The 23996-nt window shown below is 41.8% G+C and overlaps 1 protein-coding gene across 2 annotated transcripts in view; it reads right to left on the minus strand.

The window, feature by feature from the left end:
• The window catches only part of MOCOS (molybdenum cofactor sulfurase), a 2173869-nt gene that overhangs the window by 52790 nt on the left and 2097083 nt on the right, over positions 1-23996 (minus strand). The gene's annotated exons all lie outside the window — the stretch shown is intronic.

Below are 23996 nucleotides of genomic sequence, written 5' to 3' on the forward strand. Positions count from 1 at the left end.
AACGTAATACTTTTAATTGGAGAGTACCGGCACTTCTTAGAAAAAAGCAGGTACTCTAATAGAGAGTACCTGCACTTCTATTTTTCCATTTAAAGCACTGTATATATGTATATATATATATACATATATATATACACATATATATATACACACACACATGTATAGTCACACATTCACAAAGCTTCGCAAAAAAACGGGACAGGCCAGATATAAAAGTGAGTGTAAAGTCATTAGTCCTTCTTTTATGTCTGACCTGTCCCGGTTTTTGCTCCTCAAAATCTGGTCACTCTAACTTATGATCTAATAAAAACAAAAAGATAACTGCACATTGGATGCTGATAATTCTCTACTAGCTGTTCAGTGCATCCTAGAGCATACGTGCCCCGTTGGGAGAAGTTCGTGCTATATAAAACTGCAAAATAAAAAATATATATATATTGAACATCTGCCTTCCTGCAGATTTTTTCTAATTACTTAAACACCAAAAGGATGTTGATGTGTTAGGAACTGAGAACGTATGGGAAATACTGAAGGACTTCATATGTTTGAAGAATTGTCTGATATCACAGACATTCTCCCTCCCAATTTCCATCTCCCTCCAATCTTATTTCAATTGAATCTGTATTGACTGAAAAGGTTAGACTTAATATCAGGGTGGAATGAGTTGTGCAGGAAGGAGAGTCTGCAAGCATTTTGGCGCTTTGCTATGTTCTCAAAACAATGCAAAGTTACTTGAAATGTATCTTCTGTGCCACCAGCAGCCAGTGTAATATATTGAGAGCTACATGGGGACTGTATTATTTGAAGTGCCCCATGGGTGCAATTTGTGTGGGTGCCTGCTTTCTGCACTCCAGGACCACTGAGCTATTACAGAAGGGGCTGTAGACGTTTGTGCAGCTATTTTCTGTGATACTGATAGCACTGGCACACAAATAGTATAATTTCTATTCTAGCGTGGCATTCTATCATAACATAGGGGTGTGTTCCCAATGCAAATAAGAGAAACACATTGCCTCTGTGCCCTTGCCATTGTTAGGAATCAACCACAGAGGCAAAGAGACTGTCAGGAAGTGCACTGACTGTGTGCCACACAGATGTGCCATAGGGTTGGTGCGCCCTCGGGGTTGACCCCTGCAGAACCTATATAAAGAAGTTAATAAAGTATAAAAGGGAAATGAGCAACAGTATAGTGAATAAGATTAATCAAATAACAATTACATTAAAAAACCAATTACTTGAGACTATATTTAAGAACCAAGAGGCTGAATGGATTAGAATGTACAAAGACATTTTCATTAGTGCATGGAAGAGCTTTCAGATGCTCATTGGATACAGCAAAGGACATCAGAGGAGAGGACGTGGCATAACAGCCAGAGCTGCTGACTTTGAAAGAGGGGAACCAGGTTTGAGGCTCAGCATTGGTTCAAGATCCTGTGATCCTGAGCAGTTCACTTAAACTCCCTGTGTCCTTGTGCAATGCAACTGGTGGTCATGTAAATCACTACAATACCATATATATAGATATATAATCCCAGGAGAAGCACGCTGCACTCCTGGAGGCTTCAATATGCACTCTTCATTTATTTGTAAAGAAAGCTTTACATCAGACACCATGACGGGTTTCGAAATGTAGTCTTCTTCCTGGAGGTTTTTAGTCTGCTGTTCCTGTTTCTCTCCTGACGTCCTGGTTTTATACAGCACTTTGGGATGGTAGTTCACAGATTTCCACACCTGTAGGTCACTGCGGTATTACTCTTCATTGTATACTTTCAGCACAGTTGCGTTACTCCACATTGAATGAAAGTGTGCAATTTAATGTTGTCGTTTCCATATTTGCAGTAGTTCATTCCTCTTAAATGCCACCCACAATGTCTCTTCCTTTCCAAATAAATTTTTGGTTCCCAAATAATTTTTTTCTGCTTGACATGCTCTCAGCCACATAAACTAAAGAATTATACCCACAGTGTCAGGACCCTTCATATTCCATTAACAGGGCTGCATCAGCATTATAAAGCTTTGAAGGCAGCTGGTGACTATACTGAAAATGTCCCATCCATACTGTGGTAGCGCCAAGCATTTTTAGAAGTCGGACCACAGTCTCTTGTCTTCCAGTATCTCCCCGGTTACTCCAAATTAGCTGACAACTGCCTTTAAAGCTGGGCACTTCCGCTGTTAATTACAATACAATACAATACAATACAAAAACAGATGTCCAGGATTAAAATGCTCAAGCCACAGTGGGCAATGGCTCTTGATCACCTCAACTTTGGGGAATATGTTTAGCCATCCTAAACAAGGGAAATAGTTTGATGGAGTGAGTGACCGAGTCACCACATTCAGTGTAACCTGGAACCCTGTTCTTTTTATCTGCAGCAGCAGGTTACACCTCAGCCTGCTGTGCAGTGCATCAGATCAGATGATTTCATGGTCTACCTGAGGTTGCGTGGTTGTGCAACCTGATTGCAGTGCCTGTCCTAGTTTTTTGTTGTGCTTGCACAATTGCAGGGGCTCATGTGACCTTCCCTAGCAGTCAATTAGGTAGTAGCAATGAGATTAGGACCATCAAACCTAGTCCAGGCATCAGCAAGGTCTCAGGGAAAAATGAGGGATCTTCTTTGGGGTTTAAGACTTGGTGGAGAAGGGAAACAGCCTTTACAACGCTGTCTTTACAATGGAGTGCCTTTAGCGTGCAGTACAATGCCTTTCCCACACAAGATAACTATACTATATTTAATGTAAGTGTTTGTGCATATACATAAATATATACATATAAAAATACACACACATGCAAACACACACGCCCCCATATATATATATATATATAGATAGTAATGTTATAGTTAGGTGTAATAAAAATATCTGTTTCCGGTTGAAAAAAACCTTAGAACTTCACAGAAAAATCAAAGGTTAAAGTAACTTTATAGTTAGGTGAATATCTCAGTGACAACGTTAACGTTTTGAACTAAAAAAACACAGACATTCACCAGCTATAGTTAGCAGCACTAATTATAAATTGATCCCCACCATGCAGAGCTTATGACCTCACATATGACAGCACTCATGACATGTCCTATGACATAATTTATGACATCAATGATGAATCTCAAATAAAATCATTGATCACATCACTGATGACATCTCAAAGGACATCATTGATGACCTCACTTAAGACATCATCCAAACTTTGTTTTTGTGCATACAGGTGTATAAATTACTGTAGCTTTGGAGGTCTGACAGTGAGTACAAAATAGCTCAGGAGAAGATCCATCCTCATTTCTACGAATACAGAAAGAACTCTTTGCTCATAACTCTTACAAAACCAATGGGCATAAATAGTACACTCCAATAAGGAAATTTAGCAGAAAGCTAGACCTGGGCCCACAAATTGTGCCTTTCGATATGATGCAAATTAGTAGTTTTTGAGAAATTAAGAGTTTACAATATTTGTATATCTGGACAGTTGGATCTGCAAGAGTCTCTAGAGACCCTTGTGCGATTGCCAATTTAAAAATAGAGATTTCTGATTGGCTGAGGGAGCTTTATTTCCTTTTGGGCCAATTCACTCCCAAGGCATCAGACTCCAGCAGGAGTGAGCGCGGTGATTGGCTGCCAGCAACATCAGAAAACTATTGCAGACCACCATCACAGGACTCTGGGACCCAGGGGGATGCCCCCAGGGCCAAAATACAAAAAAAAGCACTTTTCGACACAATCCTGTGTGGTCCTCCTCCCCAAGCCTCTTAAGGCCCCGGGGAACCAACACTCCAGAGCAGTTAAACTTTTTAAAAGCAAGGGAAGCCATGTGCTCCCCCTCCCTGAGCCTCCTTTGGTCCTGGATGCCCCATCCCTGTGGCTGGCTACGATGTTGTGCCCTGGGAGCCTAAACCTGGGACACAACTGTTTCCAAGCAGGAAAACATGTGTTTGCTCCCCACTGGCGGGAACATTTCCAAAGTCCCACCAAATGGGAGCAAACACGAAATCTGCTCCCAGCGGGTGGGAGCTTTGAAATGCTCCTGTCAGCTGGGAGCACATTTTTTGATCCGTTTCTCAGCCCATGCTCATGATTGCTCCCACCCCATTGGGTGCCGCTTAAATAGCTGCTTCCTGCGGGTGACAGCAATGACCGCTCCCAAAGCAGTTAGGAAGTCGGCCCCCAACAAGTGTAAGGTGGGTGCCCTGGGTGGGAACCAGGACACCCACCCATAATAAAGGCAGGTCCCAGGGGATGGGGTCTTTGGGACCAAATAAGGCTCAAGGACGGTGGGCTATGTGGGCCCCTCCCCTTTACCTTAATCAGAGGCCCTGGGGGAATGAGGTCTCCAGGGCCTTTTAAAGGTTTGGGGAGAGAGGCTGTGCAGCCCCCTCCCCTTTCAATCACTAGACGCCCTAGGGTATGGGGACCCCTGGGCCCAACAAAGCTCAGGGAGGGGGGCCACGCTGCCCCTTCCCCTTTAGGAAAAAAAGGCCCTGGGTGATGGGGTGCCAAGGGCCTACTGAAGCTCAGAGAGTGGACCTACCTGGCCCCCTCCTCTTAAAATAAAAAGGCCCTGAGGGATGTGGGCCCCAGTCCCTAACGAGACTTGGGGTGGGACCTTCAAAATCCTTAAGGCCATGAGGGGTGGGGTCCCCAGGGCCTAATGAGGTTTGGAGAGGGGGGCCTAGCAGACCCACTCCCCTTAAAAAAATATGTGGCCCTGGGGATGTGGTCCTCAGAGACTGATGAGGCTTGAGGGGGGGCATGTGGCCTCCTCCCCTTTAAAATACATAAGGCCTTTGAAGATGGAGTCCCCATGGCCTATTAAAGCTCGGTGGTGCACAATACCCCTCCCCTTTTTATTGGATGTTGCATTGGGGATGAAGTGGCGGTCACCGGGGCTGTGTGGGGCCGGGTGGCCCCCTGCATCCATTATGTTTAAAGCACCAGGAAGGGAGTCGTCCCTGGGGCTGTGGGGGGAGGGGCTGGTTGGTCTCTCCATTCAAAATTTAAATACCTGTGGAACCAGGCCCACCGGGAGCTTCACAAAAACAGGCACAGGAGTCTGCGCTTGTTTTTTTGTTGAATTTTCAGCGGATTTGCGGATTCACCACTACCCCTGCCGAAAATGTTTAAAAAAATACTTTTTAGCTTCAGAGGGGTCCCTCTGGTACCCCAGCACCAGAGCTAAAGGGTTGGGATGTCCCTATTCTGGCCCCTTTTCTCATTTGTAATCTTTTTTACTGGGACTCGGCTGAAGCCGAGTCCCAACACGACTGCCAACACTTCCTTGCTGAAGTGTTGGCAGCAAATCAGATTTCAACACAAGATCGGGATGGCGTGCGGAGCCTTCGCTTCCCTATATATACAAGTTTGGATTTTTTTCAATTTCTCAAAAACTACTGAGCTGATTTACACCAAATAACAAAAAGGTTGCCTTCTGGACCAAGAAATAACTTTGTGCTGAATTTGGTGTAATTCCGTCCAATGGTTTGGGTGCTATCCCCCATTTTTCTCAGCCCCTCCTTGAAGGATCACCCCAAAACTTTCCAGACAGACACTGAAATGAGTGTTATATTTTCTTGGAACATTTCGTGAAGATTCATCAAACGGCACCAAAGTTATTAGCAAAACAAAAAACCCTTTTTCTATAGAAACTAGGTCCTCACTATAACTACCTCTATATATATATATAGTTTGAGTTATGGTTAGATACAGGTTTTTTTGTTGTTTTGGTAATAACTTTGGTCCCTTTGATGAATCTTCATAACTTCCCAAAATTTCAGTTCATCCACCTCAGCTCCTTCCTGGAAAGTCTTGCACTGTCACCAGTAGGTAGTTGTAGTTTGGTCTGCTTTCCATAGAGGGAGTGTTTTTGGTTTGCTGATAACTTTGGCCCTGTTTAATGAATCTTTATAAAACTTTCCAAAATATAAATTCTTCCACCTCAGTTCCTCCATGGAAAGTTTGGGAGTGATCTGTCAAGTGGGGGTTTGAGACAAAAAAGGGGATCCCAAAATATAAAATCCCAATGCATTTTACATGGACTTCTTTAAACACGGATTACTGCAAAAAGTGCTGAACAGAATGATACCAAATTCGGCACACAGCTAGATCTTGGTCTGCAGATTGTGCATTTTGTGATTTAGGGTAAATCCTTTCAGTAGTTTTTGAGAAATTAAGGGTCAAATATACTTGTATATTTAGATGGTTGGGCTGACGAGAGTCTAGCAGGGGTCCTGCGGGAGCGCAAATGTAAAAATTGAGCCCTGTGATTCCACGTGACCTTTCACGCTCTCACAAGAGTGAACACTCTGATGACCGCCTGTTGAGATTTTAGAAATAAAATTGCAGCCATTACTGTTTACTGTGAAAAATACAAGGTATTTTGGAAATAAAATAAAAACCTATATAAGGGGACAGTAGAAAGGCATGCTGTCCCTCCAGAGAAGTGCAGAGAAGTGTGGAGAAGTGTGGCACAATGGTTAGAGAGACAGACCCTGATGCAGAAATCTGGCCCAGGACCAGGGTTCAATTCCTGCTTTGGTGAGTCTTGGGCTCAATTCCATTGGACCAGATAATTCGCACCTCAGTCCCTACTCTAATTAATGGGTCCCACTCTGGGCAATCGTTTGCTTAATTTCCACAGCAGCGCTTGGATGCCTGGCTTCACCCTGGGGGTTGCCTAGGAGTGGGCACTTCACAGTGAAAAGCCAGAAGGGGTTCCACAGCAGTATGCGTACAGCGCCTTGAGACCCTAACAGGGTGAGTAGTGCGCTATACAAGTTTACAGATTTGGTGTCTAAGGGATTACTACTGTGAAGAGAATAAATGTATATTGTTTTAAGCTAATTTATATGATCTTGCAGGACTCTCGTGCACCCTTCATCCGAGAGAGAGGAGTTAGTGGAGAGGCAGTCTTTCTCCATACACCCTACTACGCAAAGCTATCATATCAGATAGAGGTGTAGAAGGAGAGGGCAGCCCATGAACACACGTTATCATGCACTCCCCTTATCTGAGAACGAGGTGTGGAAAGAGAGGGGAGACCATGTAGACAATCTACTATGTACACCTTTCATGTAAGAGAGAGGTCTGAGGGAAGAGGCCAGGCTCTCCTCACAACCTACTGTGAACAGCCATCATCCAAGAGAGGGGTCTCACTGGAGATGGCAGTCCCTCCATACACACCACTATGTACCTGGGTCATCTGAAACAGAGGTCTGTGTGGAGAGGTTAGTCTCTCCCAACACTTTACTAAATCACACCTGTAATATAAGAGCTAGGTCTCAGTGGAGAGGATACTCCGTCCCACCTACGACTAGTTCCCGAATATGTTGTTGTGATTCTGCAAGACTCTTGCAAGAGTAGCTCACAATCTTTCAGGAGTGAAGCTTGCTGTAATGATACATGCAATCGCGCGAGAGGCTTGTAAGACCTGGGGGAAATTACTGAGCGTGCCACAAAGTGTTTTATGATCCTGCGCACCAGTCACAAGATGCACATGGAAAATTACTGGGCCTATCACAAGGTGATTTATGATTATGCAAACGTCTCACAAGAGCCAAAGGGGAAGTACAAAAGGGCAAGTATCAACTAATAGTTTCCATTATTGTTCTATGGCTGGATAAATGTGGTTACGTGACTGGGTGCAGAACCAGGGATAGTTCAGTTTGTTCTTAATGATTTGGAGGAGAAGCAAGCCTGTCAGAGTTATGCTCAGTAGAAGTGACTGAATTTGTAACTGAGAACCATTGGTGTCTTCAGCTGTCTATATTGAACTGCTCTAATTTCAGGTATTTGGAAATATACTTTATGAACTTTGTTGAGGAGCATCAGTAAGTGCACTACTGTTAGTACACTTATTCTATACAAGTTTTAGTGACTGAAACGTTGTTTGTAGAGGTGCATGTTTATTAATACAAATTTTGAGAAGTAGATATTAGAATGTGGAGAGCTATCCCCAGTGTTGGTTGTTGTGTTAAAAAATGAAAAGTTTATACTGTGTGTAGTTGTAAGTAAAAGAGAAAGTGCTTCTGAAATTATAAAATAAAGTCATGCATAGCCCTCAAATGTTGCTACATCCCTGTGGTACTTATGCTGTATTGTTTGTTCCTGCTGCCCCAGTTGAACTCCTTTTTGCATTATCTGCATATTACATATTTAGCAGATACTTGTTTCCCACCTGGCCTCATTTTAAAAAAATGCCACACCAAGGACTCCTTGGCAGGCTGAGGTGGCTGAGTTGCAGGATCAGCAGTAGGCTGTTCAACTGAATGTGATGATGGCATTCAGCTGACAGAAAATCAGCAAAGATAAATAATAATTTGTAAAGTTTGTTGTTTTTATTGTTGTTCTTGTAGTTTATTAATGTTGCTATTGTTTGTTGTATCGTTAAATTGTTTATTTAATAACATGTTTAAAGTTACTACTGATTTGTTACCTTAATGGCTTTTAAAGATTTAAAAATAATTGCATTTTCAATTACTAATGCTGACTCAAAGTGGCAGTTGACTTCAGGAACTGTAACTGTTCTGCTGCATGGATATGTATGTTTAATGTACTATAGAGATACTAGTGCTTCTTTTCCCCGTAGAATAAAGATTTTCAATCAAGAATTGGCACTGAGACAAATGTATTCTCATTGTATACTAGGCAGTACTGTCTGCTGGTGGAAAGGACAGTTCTGAAGTTAGTATATATCCTTGTCACAGAAAAGAAGGTTTGGTACAGAGATGTCTTTGTGTACACCATAATACACATGAATGTCTCCATAAGGAGATATCTGAGAGAGATGTGAGTCCATCCTTACATTGAAATGTTCACACTGGTTTCCAAAACACAGCTGTCAACAGAGAGGATAACTTAATTTTATACTCTACTAATGGCATTCCTTATCACAAAGAGGGGTATCAGCAGAGACAGCAGTCTCCACTCACAGCATATTTTGCACATGTGTTACTCTGGGGCGATGCCTCAGGTGAGAGGGTAGTATGTTTTTATATCATAATCTCTATAGTTGTTATGGCAGATATAGTTATGAGCATAAAGATAATTTCATCTCAATAATTTACTTGTACTTCTTTCATAATGGGGAGAGGTGTGACCACAAAGGTAAGCCACTTTTCACACCAAAATTTGCACAATCATTATCCAAGAAATACATCATACTATGCAGAGGTATCATTTAAGAGACTTGTCTCAGGAAAAATGACAGTTTCCCACACAGCCTACCATGCATGCCTGTCAGCATCTAAAGAGCTATGAGTAGAAAGATACATTTCTCTCTAAACCTATAAGACAGACCTCTTAGCCTGGTAAGATATGCTAGCAAAGAGAAGACTTTCTTCCCAGGCAGCACTACATATCACTGTTGTTCCGAGGAGAGGTATGTGACCAGATGCCACTGGTTCACTATACTGTACTGTACTGTATATCCAAGTTGTTGTGGATATAGGTATGAGTGCAGAACAAAATGTTTCCCTAAGTACTACTGTATATATCTGTCAGGCTGGGGAGACCTGGGGAGAGCTGTAAGTGGACATGGGAATCCATTCCTACATATGATTATTTCCCTGGGGAGAGGTGTCAGTGGCGAAGCAAGTACTTGTTATACTTAGTATGGAATAGTGAGGTATTGCATGTGAGGTGAGCATCCCCACCCTACTGTGCATACTATTGTGCCTGGGAAAGGTGAGACTGGAGAGGTAGTATCTCTTTGCGCCCTACACTACACACCAGTTATCTTCATGCAAGCTCTCAGTAAAAGTGCAGTGTCTCTCCATAGTCTAGTAATGAGGATTGTAAGTATTGTATTGAAGGAAAATATAAATTCTTCCTCTAAAGCATTTTTTACTATCTTGTAAGAGTCTTGCAGGATCATATTTAAAAAAGGGGTAGTGAAAATCTGATGCATATAAATGATACTTATTACAACAGGATAGGTTTGCTGAAAATGCAAATTCAGTTATAAAAGTACGTCTCATGAGTGGCTCACAAGGACAAAGCAGCAAACACTGCCCCCTTGGATTGGACGTGGAGGGCTGTGTGCCTGGCTCTCACAAGCCATAACCATTAGCTGGACCTAGGCTGTGCAAAATTAGGTAGAAAACTAATATTGTAGCCATCTGCCACTACCTAAACTGTAAAACAAACATCAATGGATGATGTCAATGATGTCATTTGAGATTTCAATAGTGATGTCATCAGTAGTGTCATCAGTGATGTAATATGTGGGATCATAAACAGTGAATTGCAGGCACAAGTTGTAGTTAGTGCTGTTAACTATAACAGGTGCATTTCTGTTTTTTTTCAGTTTAGAACGTTAAAGCTGTCATTGAGAAATTCACCTAACTATAACGTTACTTTAATTTTTGGTTGTTTTTCAGTAAATATATAAATATATACATTTAGGGTTTAGGAGTGGATGACAGTATAGGTGGTAAGAATTGTTTTAGGGTTTAGGAGTGGGTAAAGGTATAGAGTGGTAAAGGATTTTTAGGATTTAGGGGTGGGTAAATGTATAGGTTGGTAAGGGTATTCTTAGAGCGTAGGGGTGGGTAAGGGCATAGGGGGCAAAGTGATGATTAGGATTTAGAGGTAGGCAGGGGTATGAGGGTGAAAGCATATGTTTAGGGTTTAGAGGTAGGTATAGGTTTAGGGTGGTAAGAGTATTGTTAGGGTTCAAGGGTGGGTAAGGGTATAAGGTGTTAAGGGTATTTTAAGGGTTTAGTGGTGGTTAAGGATATAGAATGGTAAGGGTAAACAAAAAGGGGGTGTGGGTGTTCCCTAACATAGAAAAAATTTAAGATAATATTCTTTGAATGACTTTAAAGTCACACATGAATAAATATATTTATCCCATTGGGTCGTTCTGGAGATTTACATCTCTCTCTCTCTCTCTCTCTCTCTCTCTCTCTCTCTATATATATATATATATATATATATATATATATTCACTGAAAAAACTCAAAGGTTAGAGAGGCTTTATAGCTTTATAGTTAGGTTCTGTTCTTAAGTAATAATAAATTACCCCATGTTAAGCCAACAGTTGTTGCAGTTGCGAGCAGCAGGTGCTGGCCACAGCCCTGGAGCCAACTCCCCCTAGGCATCCAACCCTGCGCCACGCGGGGCCTTCAGGAAAACAGACAGGGCTTGTAGGTCATTTTGCACATTTGTATACTTTTGGGGGGTCAATACAAGTGTGGCAGTCCTAAGATTGCCACACTCACTGTGACGGTCAGGACCGCCATAGATGCAGCGGTCCGACTGCCACATTAGAACCCTGGAGAGTAGACCGCCAGGGAACCTCCAGCTCCACCAGGATCAGTAATCTGCCAGTGCAGCACTGCCCTGCATATTCCGACCTTGTTCTCCATCAGCCTTTCGATGGCAGTTTCACCAACACAAAAAGGCTGGCAGGGAACGGGAGCAGGGGGCCACAGGGGGCCCCTGCCCAGCACCCTGCTGGCTACAACATTGCCGTTGGCTCGATTACGAGCTGGAGGCAATACTGTAGCATGTTTTCCGCTAAGCCAGTGGCCAGAAACTCAGACCCATATTTATACTTTTTGACGCAAATCAGCGCTAGGGCAGATTTGCGTCAAAAAGTTTACCACCGGCTAATGCCATTGCAACGCGCCAGTCGGGTGCCTTATTTATGGAATGACATTAGCCGGCACTGCGGCCTGGTTAGCGTCAAAATAAATTACTCTAACTGGGCAGCGGAGGCGAAGGTAAGACTGGGGGTTGTGCGCCAAAAAATGGTGCAAGTAGGTTAGAGTCAAAAATATTGGCTCTAACCTGACTAGCGCCATTTTTTGATGCACAATCCCCATGGAAATGACTCCTGTCTTAGCAAAGACAGGAGTCATTCCTCCCTGCCCAATGGCCATGCCACTTAAAAAAAATATATATATACTTACCTGCACTTACCTGCACTCACCATGGATGGGTCCCCCATCCATGGGTGTCCTCCAGGGGTGGGCGAGTGTGGTAGGGGGTGTCCCTGGGTGCAAGGAAGGGCACCTGTGGACTGCTTCCATGGTCTCCCACCATGTAAATGGGCCCACAGGTCCCTTAATGCCTGCCCTGACCCAGGTGTTAAAAAACGGTGCAGATCCGGATGGGCGCCATATTTTAAGGCCCGCCTCCTCTTGTGCGTCATTTTGACGCCGGAGGAAAAATAAGGCCCACATGCCTTAGAGTCATTTTTTGCACAGGAATGCCTACCTTGCATGTCATTAGCGCAAGGTAGGTTTTCAAGTACAGAAAATGACTCTCACTCCATAAATTTGGCGCTAGACAGGTATAGCTCCAAATTATTAATATGGAGTTAAGTTTGCGCCGAATTTGCGTTAAAAACCCCCCACAAAACATAAAGTATAAATATGGGCCTCAGTTTCCCACCCGCCGACCTAGCGGGAAACTCACAATGACTCTGGTGAGGAGGTCGACCCGCAGGTGGTGGCCAGAGGCGGGCTTTCTCATCTTCCAAACTCGAAATGAGGCCCTTAATTTTTAAAAGGGAGACTGACGTGCTCTGTTCTCAACAGGAGATGACAAAAAAAAGACTCATCACAGTTGCTACAGGACATATTGAGCATTGAAAGAGCAAAGATGCATTCACTTCATCAAGGACTTCAGATAATTTTTCAATGTGGAACTTCAGACTGGAGTACTTTCTGCTAGCTAGTTAGGAAGTGCTACCTCGTTGGTTAAAATGTATAGTGCATATTCTATACAGCTGTGTAAAGGACCGTGAGGTAATGTTTCCAGAGACCTTGTGTGTCTGTAATTTTGGCATGTGATTGTTCCTCAAGTGTCTTCATACTGATAACAGAAATCCTTGTGTGGAGAAAATGATGAGTCAAAAAAGAGTTCAATCTCCACCATACAAGGGTACTTCGGGCTAATGTGATTGTACCTTGAGCGTCTTCACACTGATAACATGAATCCTGGTATGAAGAATACAACATGAGTACAAAGAGTTCAATCTCCACCAAACAAGGGTACTTCTGGCTAACGTGATTGTTCCTCTAGGTCTTCATAGCAAGGGTCAGTGGGGGGAGTTTGAATGCCCCGGCAGTCCCAGCCTGCTTCTCACCTCCAGCGGGAACCGGCATTGCATGTATGAAGCAGCAACAAATGCTGAGACCAATCCTTTTATCTGTTTTCATGCCTTTATCATAGTGGGCAGTAAAAAAGATGAAAACGTGTGCTCTCAGAGCGCGGGAGAGAGGTTTCCGGCTCCCGCCCACTAGGAGTAGACTTACAGTTTGCTGTAGCTTGGCAGGAGCTTTCAAAGCTCCCACCAAGTGAAAGCAAACTGCTATCTCCCGCAGATGGGTATCCCGGGAGATAGAAAGCAAGTCATGATGGGCCATGGTCTCCAGGGCCATTGATGGCTCCAGGAGGGTGACTGCCCGGCCCCTCTCCCCGAGCCTTAGGAATGGGGTCACGTTCATCCCTTCCCAACTTTTTAAGTTTAGCATTCCCCCGGAATCTGGCCTACCCAGATCCTAATCTTGAAACAACAGTGACAGACCACCCTTGATTTTAGTGCAGGGTTTCGCAGATCCTCCACAATTTCTTGGCAACATTTTTTTTTAAAGACTTCCTTTTGGCCCTCGGGGGGCTAGAAGGGATCCCAACACCAGGCCTAGGGGGTCAGGGTATTTATACCCTGTCCCCTTTCTTAATAATAATTTAAAAAAAAAGTTTTGGGGGCGATTCAGCTGAGTCCTAAGTCCCAAAACGGCTGCCAGTACTTCCTGGTTGAAGTGTTGGAAGCCAATCAGATAGCATGGGGACTATTGGATACGGGGAGGATCCACATCCCTAGATATCTATATTTATTTTCCTTTAATATCTCAAAACTTCTGAATGAGTGTACACCAAATACCAAAAAGGGCTCTTTCTGGACCAAGAGCTGTCTTTTTATCAAATTTGGTGTAATTCCGTCCAATGATTCGGGCTGTAGTCATGTTCGGAATTCCTATGGGAAATTGCATCGGGAAAACACATTTTGGGACCCCCTGCTATTTCTCAGCCCCGCTTGACAAATCACACCAAAACGTTCAAAACCGCAGCTCAAGCAAGTGGCAAATTAGTTTTGCAAATCTGCAGTCACTCTAGACATTGATCTATCTTTGGAGGAGGATGAGTTGTGGGGTGCTCCCCAACCTGACCTACCCTCTGTAAAAAGGTGGATTCAAGCTGCTCTCCAGCTGAAGTCCCTAATATTGGAATATGGACGTAAGGCCACAAATGTGAGAATAAAATCTGACACCAATGGGGCATTTACTTATAACAGGCCCAACCAGGACATTCACATTGACTACATAATTATCTAGGCTGTGGCATAAGGTGATCAACATGGTAATAATCCCTAGACTTGAGAGTGACCATAACCCCCTTTGTCTTTATTGCTCTCCACTCTGGGATGAGACACCACTGGCTTCTCTATCCCAAATACCAGCGTGGCACCTCCAGCAAACAGACATTAGGCGTAATCTTAAATGGCACCATGTCACAACTCGATAAAAAGTTTTGTCTATCCTTACCCCTGATCTTACAAATGTCACCCTTAAATTTAACTCTATACTTTCTAAAAACACTGATATCGTGGAGGCAAGCAGCAACCCTGCATGCTTTTTTAAACAAATTGCTACCATATTTTTAGCACCCACATCCAGGACTCCTAGACAGACCAACAAGAGCAATCACGCTTTTGGCTGTTTTAATAAGGCCTGTAGACAGGTGAAAACGCAGTCCAGGGTGGCAATTAGGTAAAATAATTCAGAGTTAATAAAAGTGTCCCAAAAGGCCTATAAGGGATCCCACGAAAAAGGATTGCAATGATCGCAGATGGCAGGATAAGCCTAGTTCATGCTCCGCCAAATATTATTGCAAGTTCTGGGCACTTGTGGCTTGGGGATGCTGCGGGATGACCAAACAATTGGCCTATCACGTTTCCCCAACTACCTGGTTTCAACACTTTCAGAGCCTATATTCAGCTAGTCCATTGGATTCTGCCAACAGCTTCGAGTCAATAGAATACGACAATCACCAAGATGCCCTTGTATTTGATCTAAGCAACATTGGAATGGCCTTTGATGCCATTACTTGCGGCAAAGCCCCGAACTGATAGCATCCTGGGTGACATTTTTCTTAGCTATTAGCCAAACTAGGCTAAGTATACATTAGCGCTTTCAGCTGCAATCAGGAAGGGTGAACTGATCTCAGTCTCCTGGAAGGAGGCTGAGGTTGTGCCAATATATACAAGAAGGGAGACAAAATCTCATCAGCAAAATACAGGATATAAGTTTAATAAACTGTTCAAAAAGTGTACTGTCAGCTTGTTTTAGGCTCAGTCCATGACTGGAGAGACAAGGATAATATGCTCTTGATGACACAGGCTGGCTTTAGGAAGGAAATAAGAATCATACATCACGTCTTTTGATTTTTGATGATATGTTGGAAGATGATCCAAACATGTGGAGGCCACCTTTATGGGGCCTCGTCAATTTGATATCCACCTTCAACCTGGTTCCTCCAAATAAGTTGTGGTGGACGATAAAGGACGTGGGCAGGCCAATTAACATTTTAGCTATCCTTATTCGATAACACAAAGATAACTATGCCTGTGTAGGATAGGGAGGCCAGGGGCAGCTTACAGTCCCCATTCTGATCAAAAAAGGGTTCAGACAGTGGTGAATTTTGGCCCCTACCCTGTTTTCATTATATTTAAACTATGTTGCACAGTACTTGTCATCATACCATCACAACGCCCCTAGTATTGGAAGCCTGAGAACAACTATCTGACTTTTTGCTGATGACACTCTCTTAGTCTGACAGATTCTAAGTGGCCTTAAGCATTTGTTAAATAGATTTGATAAATTTTGTTCCCATTGAAGACTGGTAGTAAATACCTAGAAAATTAAGTTCATGGCTACCAATCAACACCAATTGTTCAATAGGAAGATGTTTCTAGGAGGCTCTAAAATAGAGATAGTAGAGGCCTGTAGTTATCTTGGCATTAGGTTAACACCCCAACTGTTGTGGAAACCACACATTGATAGAGCAGTTCTGAAACATAAGCAAATTGTGGACACCATTTTTAAAGAAGATTGAGCAGCATTTACTAAACCTGTTGCCCCGGCATTACAAATTTATGATGCCAAAGCAGTGGGAGCAGCTCTTTATGAGGCTGAATTCTGGAGTTTTCAAAACATGGCTGGCTATGTATTGACTGAAAATAAGTTCCTGAGGAACCTAGTCAGGCTTCCGGCAAGTAGCCCGATGTATCATCTTAACCTTGACATGGGAAGGTGGTCTATTGTAGACAAAGCAACAGTCAGACCAATCATCTTTAGGAGGAGACTGAGAGCCACACCTGACATGAATTAGCTTTGAATGATAAAGCCCTCCAAGGACTTGTACAGCTGGACATATTTCATAAAATTGAAAGGCTCAGTGGCAGTAAGAAATGGCTGCATCTACTGGGGGTATTTTACCTGTGTGACTCTTCCTCAGCTACTCGTCTCCCTTCGAGGAAGAAAATTGAAGAGATGTACTGGCACTGGGTCAGCCAGAACGCAATTAATAAAACAACTCTGGGCCAATTGACCCTTGAATTTATTCTTTTCAAGCCCTCCAGCTCATTTGAACTCTATCTGAACTTTATAGCAGACCCCGTTGACAGAAATCTCTACATTCAGTTTAGGTTTGGAACTTTACCTCTAAGTACATTTTCAAGAAAATGGTCAGCCCCCTTTGCATTACTTTCAACCTGCCTAGTTTGCAACACCGCTAGGGAATCTACTGCATGTTTCTTGTGTGCCTGTCCTTTGTATGTAAATCTTAGGTGGTCTTAACTAAGACCAGTCTGCGCACATTTGCACACAATAAGGCATGCAGAAGCCCTTAGGATTTTAAGGATACAATCCATCCTGATTTTTGCCTATACAGTAGCCACATTTTTGGGGAAAGCATTGCTACTAAGGTGCAAAGTTATGGCATAATTTTATAATATTTAATGTACATGTAGTTATACCATTACCCACAAAAGGATTATAAACTGCCATTCAGTTTTAAACATCTGTCCAATCAGGGTGCCGACCATTATTGAAGTACATAGCGCCCCCCTGGAGGTCTTTGTAGGATTGGGAGTGTTTTTGGCACTGGTCTATTCCCTTTTTGTCTCCTGGCTGAAGGTTGATCACAGGGCATGGCTAGCGACAGTTGGTACAGGAACACCTGGCCACTATAAAATCCGCACCACTCGCTGTCCTATTAGAAGTAAAAGACCATCATTATATCAGCTGGGCGTCTCATTAGTTGCTTGGAGATCACTTAAATCCCAGTGGTATGTTAACATTGTTGTCTAATTGCTGTCTATTAATGGCTTAGCACTGTACATCACACAACTTAGATTGCTTTATTGTCAGAACTACTCTGTTTCAGAAATGCTCTACTGTTAAATCTGTGTTAACATTGTTATCTGATTGCGCCCTTTTAGTGACTCTAGCAAAGTAAATACTGCATTGTAGATTTTGTACTTTGAACTTTGCTTTATTGTCAGAACTGCTCTGTAACAGAAATGTTGTGCTGTTAAATTAGGATATTAGAACAGTGCTCTGCCCTGCCATTTGAATTACAAAAGTACGCTTACTTTTATGTCGAACTTGAGTTTTAATGAATCCTGTTGTATTTATTGAATTTTTACTTCAGCAATTCATTCTATATGTTTTAATTGTCTTGTGAAATTTCGATGGCTCAAACTGCTGAAATAAAGTTTCTCTTACACAAAAAACAAAAAAAACACTTTTCCTATGGAAACTAGGACCTACCTTTACCTATCCACTGGTGATCGCTCAGAATATCATATCCCCCTTCATGTAAAAACTTGTAAGCTCATGGGCCATTTTAATTGCAGGACTGATTTTGCAGTGTATGTACTTACATGCAGTTGTAATCTGTCATACACAGGGAACACTGTACTTTAAGTCCACAAACGCATATTGCAACACATATGGGCAATTGCTAATGTGGACCAGACATATCCAGCGGCCAGACACTGTGCAGAATTTCATAGCAGTGATGTGAGGCACATTAAATATTCTGTCATTGATTCTGTTCCACCAAATAGGCAGGGGGTGATCATGTGAGAGCTCTAAAAAGGGTGGAAACCAGATATATCCTTGATCTAGACTCAAAGTTCCCTAATGGGCTTCATGCAGATGAGGAGCTACACACTTAACTGTAGTTTAACAATGAATTGAGTTAAAAAAATGTGGAGTGTGGCTCAGTTATGATTTGGAATATCATTCAGCTTAATTTTATTTGAATATATGCGTGTAATATCATTGTTTTGTATATTTCAAAGATTTTTCTTGTAAGGCATAGTGAATTGATCAGTACAAAATCATGGGAAAGTATATTGTGTATAGTATGACAGATTAAGTATGCCCACTTGTGTATAAGCATGATACATAATTAGGTGTACATTACTTAGTAATGCTCTTGCTCAAGGGTGCGCAATATGTCAGAAGGATAATGTGGTTTTCAATGGATATATGTAGTTGAGCATGCAAACATACTTTGCTGTGGCGGATTAGGACCTTAATCATGATTGCCCACTTGAGCTTAATTGTGTTGGCAATCATGTTTAGAAATTAATGTTTAAGGACTCATGATTGAGTTATGTTATGATTATGAAAATAGTATGCAAAATCATATAGGTAACAACTCAGGTGGGTTAAACTGACAAAAATAATTTCATTTATATGTATACCTAAGCAATAATGTAAAAATTATTAGGTAATTATTTTTCTCTTTGAAGGACTTTAATAATTCATGAAAGAACTTTATATTGTTTTAATTATTAGTGTTTTCATTTATTGCTGTATTCACACTGTGGTGGTAAATGGTAAAGTGTGCAGGTTTTTTGGCAGCTTCCATGATGATGTAGAGTATTTAAAAGTACTAAAATGGTGGTGCAGCACCTGTTTGAGCAAGGCCTTCAGTGGCAGTCACATCACGGCGGAGCTATACATGGCAATAAAAAGCATTAATTTGGAGCAACATTTCGAGTCTGCATCAATCCTGTTTGGGAAGCATGCGTTTTGGGATTTGTTGCTGAAACTATAACTAATAACGTAAAGTTACTTTCCGGCATGAGTTATAGCCCCCCTGTAACCTTTGGGGGTTTATAGTGAGTTTCTATGTAATATATATATACTGTATGTTAATACAACCACTACCTTGCACGGCCTTCAGCAGCGAATCCACCCCCCCACGTGCAGCCAACCTTACACTGCACGTGACCAAATGTAATGTGTGACAAGGCTATGGTGTGTGGGTTTTTTTTCCCATTGGGCTTCGGATCGATCCACGGAGAATCTGTGTCCCTAGATATCTACATTTTTACCTTTAATAACTCCAAAACTACTGAACAGATTTAGATGAAATCATAAAAAAAGATCTGCACACCAAGGTCTAGCTCCTGCCATATTTGGTGTAATTCTGTTCAGCGGTCCGGCTGTAGACCTGTCAAAAAATTGCAAAATCCCCATAGACACAGAATTGGGGAAAAGCATTTTGGCCCTCCCTTTTTCTCAGCCCCCCCACATGACAAATTATCACAAAAATGTCTACACAGCAGCTAAAGTGAGTGGCAAATTAGTTTTGAAAATTGTGTGAAGATTCATCAAACAGCACCAAATCTCCGTCTATGGAATAGTAGGATATATATATATATACGGTATATATATATATACACTAGAAGATGAAGGATCACAAGAAAACAATAGCTAGCCAGGGTAAAAATCTGTATCCCAAAGGAAGCAATGAGTCGAAAGATAATGTTATATCCAAGAAAGAAGTGACTCAAACAGATGATCTCACCAAAGAACAAAAATATATTTCCACTACAACGTTTCAGCTTCCGCCTTCCTTAGGTAGTACAAGATGGTTTTCTCAGTGGCAAAGAGCATGTAGAAGGACATGCCCCTACAGGGTTTTATTGTAGTTGAATGCACATTGTATTTTTTTAAATATATGGTACGGAGAGAAAGGTACCAATTAAATTACAGTGCACCACTACGAGTGTGTCAAATGTATTTACTCATGCGAGTATTGAATGAATTATTGTATCAAACATAGATTATTGGTGGTAATATTAATAATGAATTGCTTTATTAATCTAATTTATGATTTATTCTTTTGTGAAATTTAGAAGGAGATTGAGAAATGTAAAGATGAATTCAAATGAATGGGAAAATTTCCTTCTAAGATGGTGGCCACCTGAAAACCTTCTTTTCTGTCATTTTATACTTTGTTTTATTAATGTTTACATAGAATTGTTAACCAATGATGAGCATTAAAATGGGCTACTTGCCGCGAGCCGTCGACAGTGACGAAGGTGCTTACCATTTTTGGTTGTGACTGTGTTCGAACAAAGAACGTTTGTCCCTTCCCCGAGAGTACTTATCTTATCTTGGAGTCGTATATATATATATATATATATATATATATATATATATATATATACACACACATATTCAGTGAAAAAAACAAAGGTTACAGGGACGCAATAGTTAGGTTCACATTTCAAATGTACAAAATCATGGAAATTCACCTGTTATAGTGATTTATCTCAATTAACTATAACTCATGCCCTAAGGTAACTATAACCCTATAACTCACGCCCCCGTCATGCACAGTTGTTTGTCAAAAATTTTACTGCAAGTATTACATTGATATTACCACTGATGTTATCAAAGATGTCATGAGTGTCGCAATTTGTGTGGTAATTCTCAATGCATGGTTGAGGACCCGAGTTATAGTTACCTTAAGGCACAAGTTGTAGTTATTTGAGAAAATACTCTAACCATAACAGGTGAATTTCTATGGGTTTGTAAGTTTAAAATGTGAGCCTAACTATAACGTCCCTGTAACCATTGTTTTTTTCAGTGAATGTGTATGTTTTTTAAAATTCTATTTCCTAACTATAAAGTCCCTGTAATCTTTGTTTTTTCAGTGAATTTCTATTGTTTTTTTAACATGTAGTAAGTTTCAATACTATACGTCAATCCAACCATTGCCACACACAGCCTTCACCTGGGCACAGTGGTGGTTGGCTACAGGGCCTGGCCTTGCACCGTGCAGAGCCTTCGTCAATGTGCAGGAGGGTTTGCCCGCAGCCAGTCCCCGCGGCCAATCTCACTAGCCACTCAACCCTACTCGGCACAAAGCCCTTTGACCTTGTGTAGCAGAGTTATCTGCAGCCTATCCCTCCGGTGTGAGAATAAGTGTAAGAGAGTGTAGCTAGCGGTGAGAGTGGCAGTGAGAATCTTAATCAAGGTGTGAGAGTGCATGCACCAACATCTTAGTGGGTGCAGCACTGTCTGCACAGGTCTGTGAATGGGTGCATAAGTTTGTCAGTGGGTCTGTGAGTGGGTGTCTGAGAGTCTGAGTGGGTCTGCAAGTGGGTGCGTCAGTGTCTGAGTGAGTCTGTGAATGGGTGTCTGAGTGTCTGAGTGGGACTGTGAGTGGGTGCAGAAGGGTCTGAGTGGGTCTGTGAGTTGGTGTGTGTGTGTCCGAGTGGGTCTGTGAGTGGGTACATAAGAGTCTGAGTGGGTGTGTGAGTGGGAAAAAGAGTTTGAATGAGAGAGAGAGAGAGAAAGAGTGAGAGGGAGAGAGATAGAGAGTTTCTTAGGCTTTGATAGATTATATATTCAGAATGAGATATTTGTGAACAAATTGAAAAGGTAAATGTATTTGTCGATTAAAAAGAGTGAGATCACCTTTCCGTTTGAGCCTTAAACATTTGAAGTTTAAAAAAATGAAATGAGGGAAATGATCATGGACATTGCTGGAGTAGAACCCTCAACTTCCAGTTTGAGGGTCTGAAACCTTGACCATCAGGCCATTGTTTTTTTACATATATATTTTTTCATTTTGTGCCCTTTACGGGCTCTCTGGGACTGCGGGGGTAGCCTCAAGGCCTCCCCTGCAGTCTCTGCAGATTTTTTTTTTTTATTATTTTGTGCCCTTTATGGGCTGTCTGGGACTGCGGGGGGAGCCTCAAGGCCTCCTCCATAGTCCCAGCGGGCTTTCGCCTCCCAAGTGAGCCCGCATTGCTTGAGCAAGCAAGAAGCTGCTTTTAAACAAATGTTTTATTTTTTTTAAAAATTATTTTAAAAAGCGTAGAAGCCCGCTGCGTCTCTCCTGAAGAAAATGAAAAATGCTTTTTTTCTCTGGAAGGGGTCCCTCTGGGATGCCAGAGCTAAGGGATTAGGGTGTCTCTACCTGCCCCTTTTCTTTTTTTAATCTATTTTTCTGGGACTCGGCTGAAGTCCCAAGATGTCTGCCATCACTACATTCTTGAAGTGTTGCTAAACAATCAGATCTCAGCACGAGATCCAGAGAAATCGCAGAGCTTTCGCTTCCCTTTATATGCAAATCTTTTTTTCTTTAATTGCTCCAAAACTACAGAATTGAATTACACCACCTAACTAAAAAAGGCGCTCTCTAGACCAAAGGCTACCTTTCTGTCAAATTTGGTAGAATTCCGTCCAGTGGTTTGAGTGCTATTCCTGACCAAAACACCTATAGAAAAATGCATAGGGTAAAGTGTTTTGGTTCCTCCCCTTTTTCCCAGCTCCCACTTGACAGATCACCCCAAAACTTTCCGGATGCTGAAGTGAGCGTAGCATTTAAAAAAAATAAATCTTGAAGATTCATCAAAGTTATTAGCAAATCAAAAAATGCTTTTTCTATAGAAACTAGTACCTAACTATAACTACATAGCGGTGTCCGCCAATAGGTAATATCTGTTTTTTAAAGGCATTTGTTGTAAAGTCTTATATTCTGGTATTAAACTGCAATGAGGCCCAAGACAATTTTAAGTGAAAGTACCATATAAAGCCTCCATCTGAAGCCCAGTGTTTTCTTCCCCTGAGGCCATGGTTATATGGGCTTTCTTTGATCATGACAATTTTATTTTCAGAAGAAGCATCACTGAGTGATCTAACCTCCTTGCTCCTCCGGCTAGTTGAATCTAACTTATAAGTGATGGTTGTTTGTTGGTCGAAGCAGTCTTTCCAGTCTTCACTGCACCTTGAATGGATTATCCTGGTGCAGACATCTTTGCACAATGCTTGATATGTTATATATTTATTTCTAAAATGTATGGTATGGACACTACAAGCATAACTTTTTCTAGGCAGAGGGCACAATGGTTACATTGAGAGTACAGTAACATTGCAAGTTGTGTTTACGTGGCCTTTATGAAAAATATGAGGTAACATTCTTAAGTGAAAGGAAAGCTCATACATTTTCAGAACATCCACAAAAATTAACAGTCTGCATACGAATCATAAGGGAGGGACAGGTAGAAGGTAGTAGAAGGAGCTCATGTTTGGCTTGTGTATGTGTGATATCTTTGCTAAAGAGTAAGTAGTTGCACAATACCTCTGTATTTGGAACTGAGATTATGGTGATTCAGTTTCTAGTCTACAGAGAGATGGATCCCATTTTTTGAGTCCAGCAATTCTTAATGATGCATTTTTAACTTTCTTGGTTCAAATTAATTTGTCAAGATTGTGGGTAAGGGTGCATTAGCATAATCCAATTTCATGTTAAGGAGAAAACTGCAATCTGGGAAAAATATTTACACATCTAAAACAAGGTGTGTTTAAGCTGCCAAAACAAAGTAATTGTTTTTGTAACAGGGCTCTTATAGCACTTTGTTCTTTGATCAAAACCCAGAATAACACCTTGTTGGGAAAGGTAGTAGAATATTCAAAAGAGTAGATGAGATCAACAATCAAAGGGGGGTCCAATGCGGATGACTGGGGACAAAGTACCCTCTGCTTAGGAACCTTTATGTTTCAGTTCACTATAGACCATCTAGTGAACCTTTATGTTTCAGTTCACTGTAGACCATCTAGTGCTTCAAAAGACTGAAGTGGGAGATTTTGGATATCAAATCTTGGACAGCATGATTGAGCTTG

Source organism: Pleurodeles waltl, chromosome 2_2 (assembly GCF_031143425.1).
Source record: "Pleurodeles waltl isolate 20211129_DDA chromosome 2_2, aPleWal1.hap1.20221129, whole genome shotgun sequence".
NCBI lineage: Eukaryota > Metazoa > Chordata > Amphibia > Caudata > Salamandridae > Pleurodeles > Pleurodeles waltl.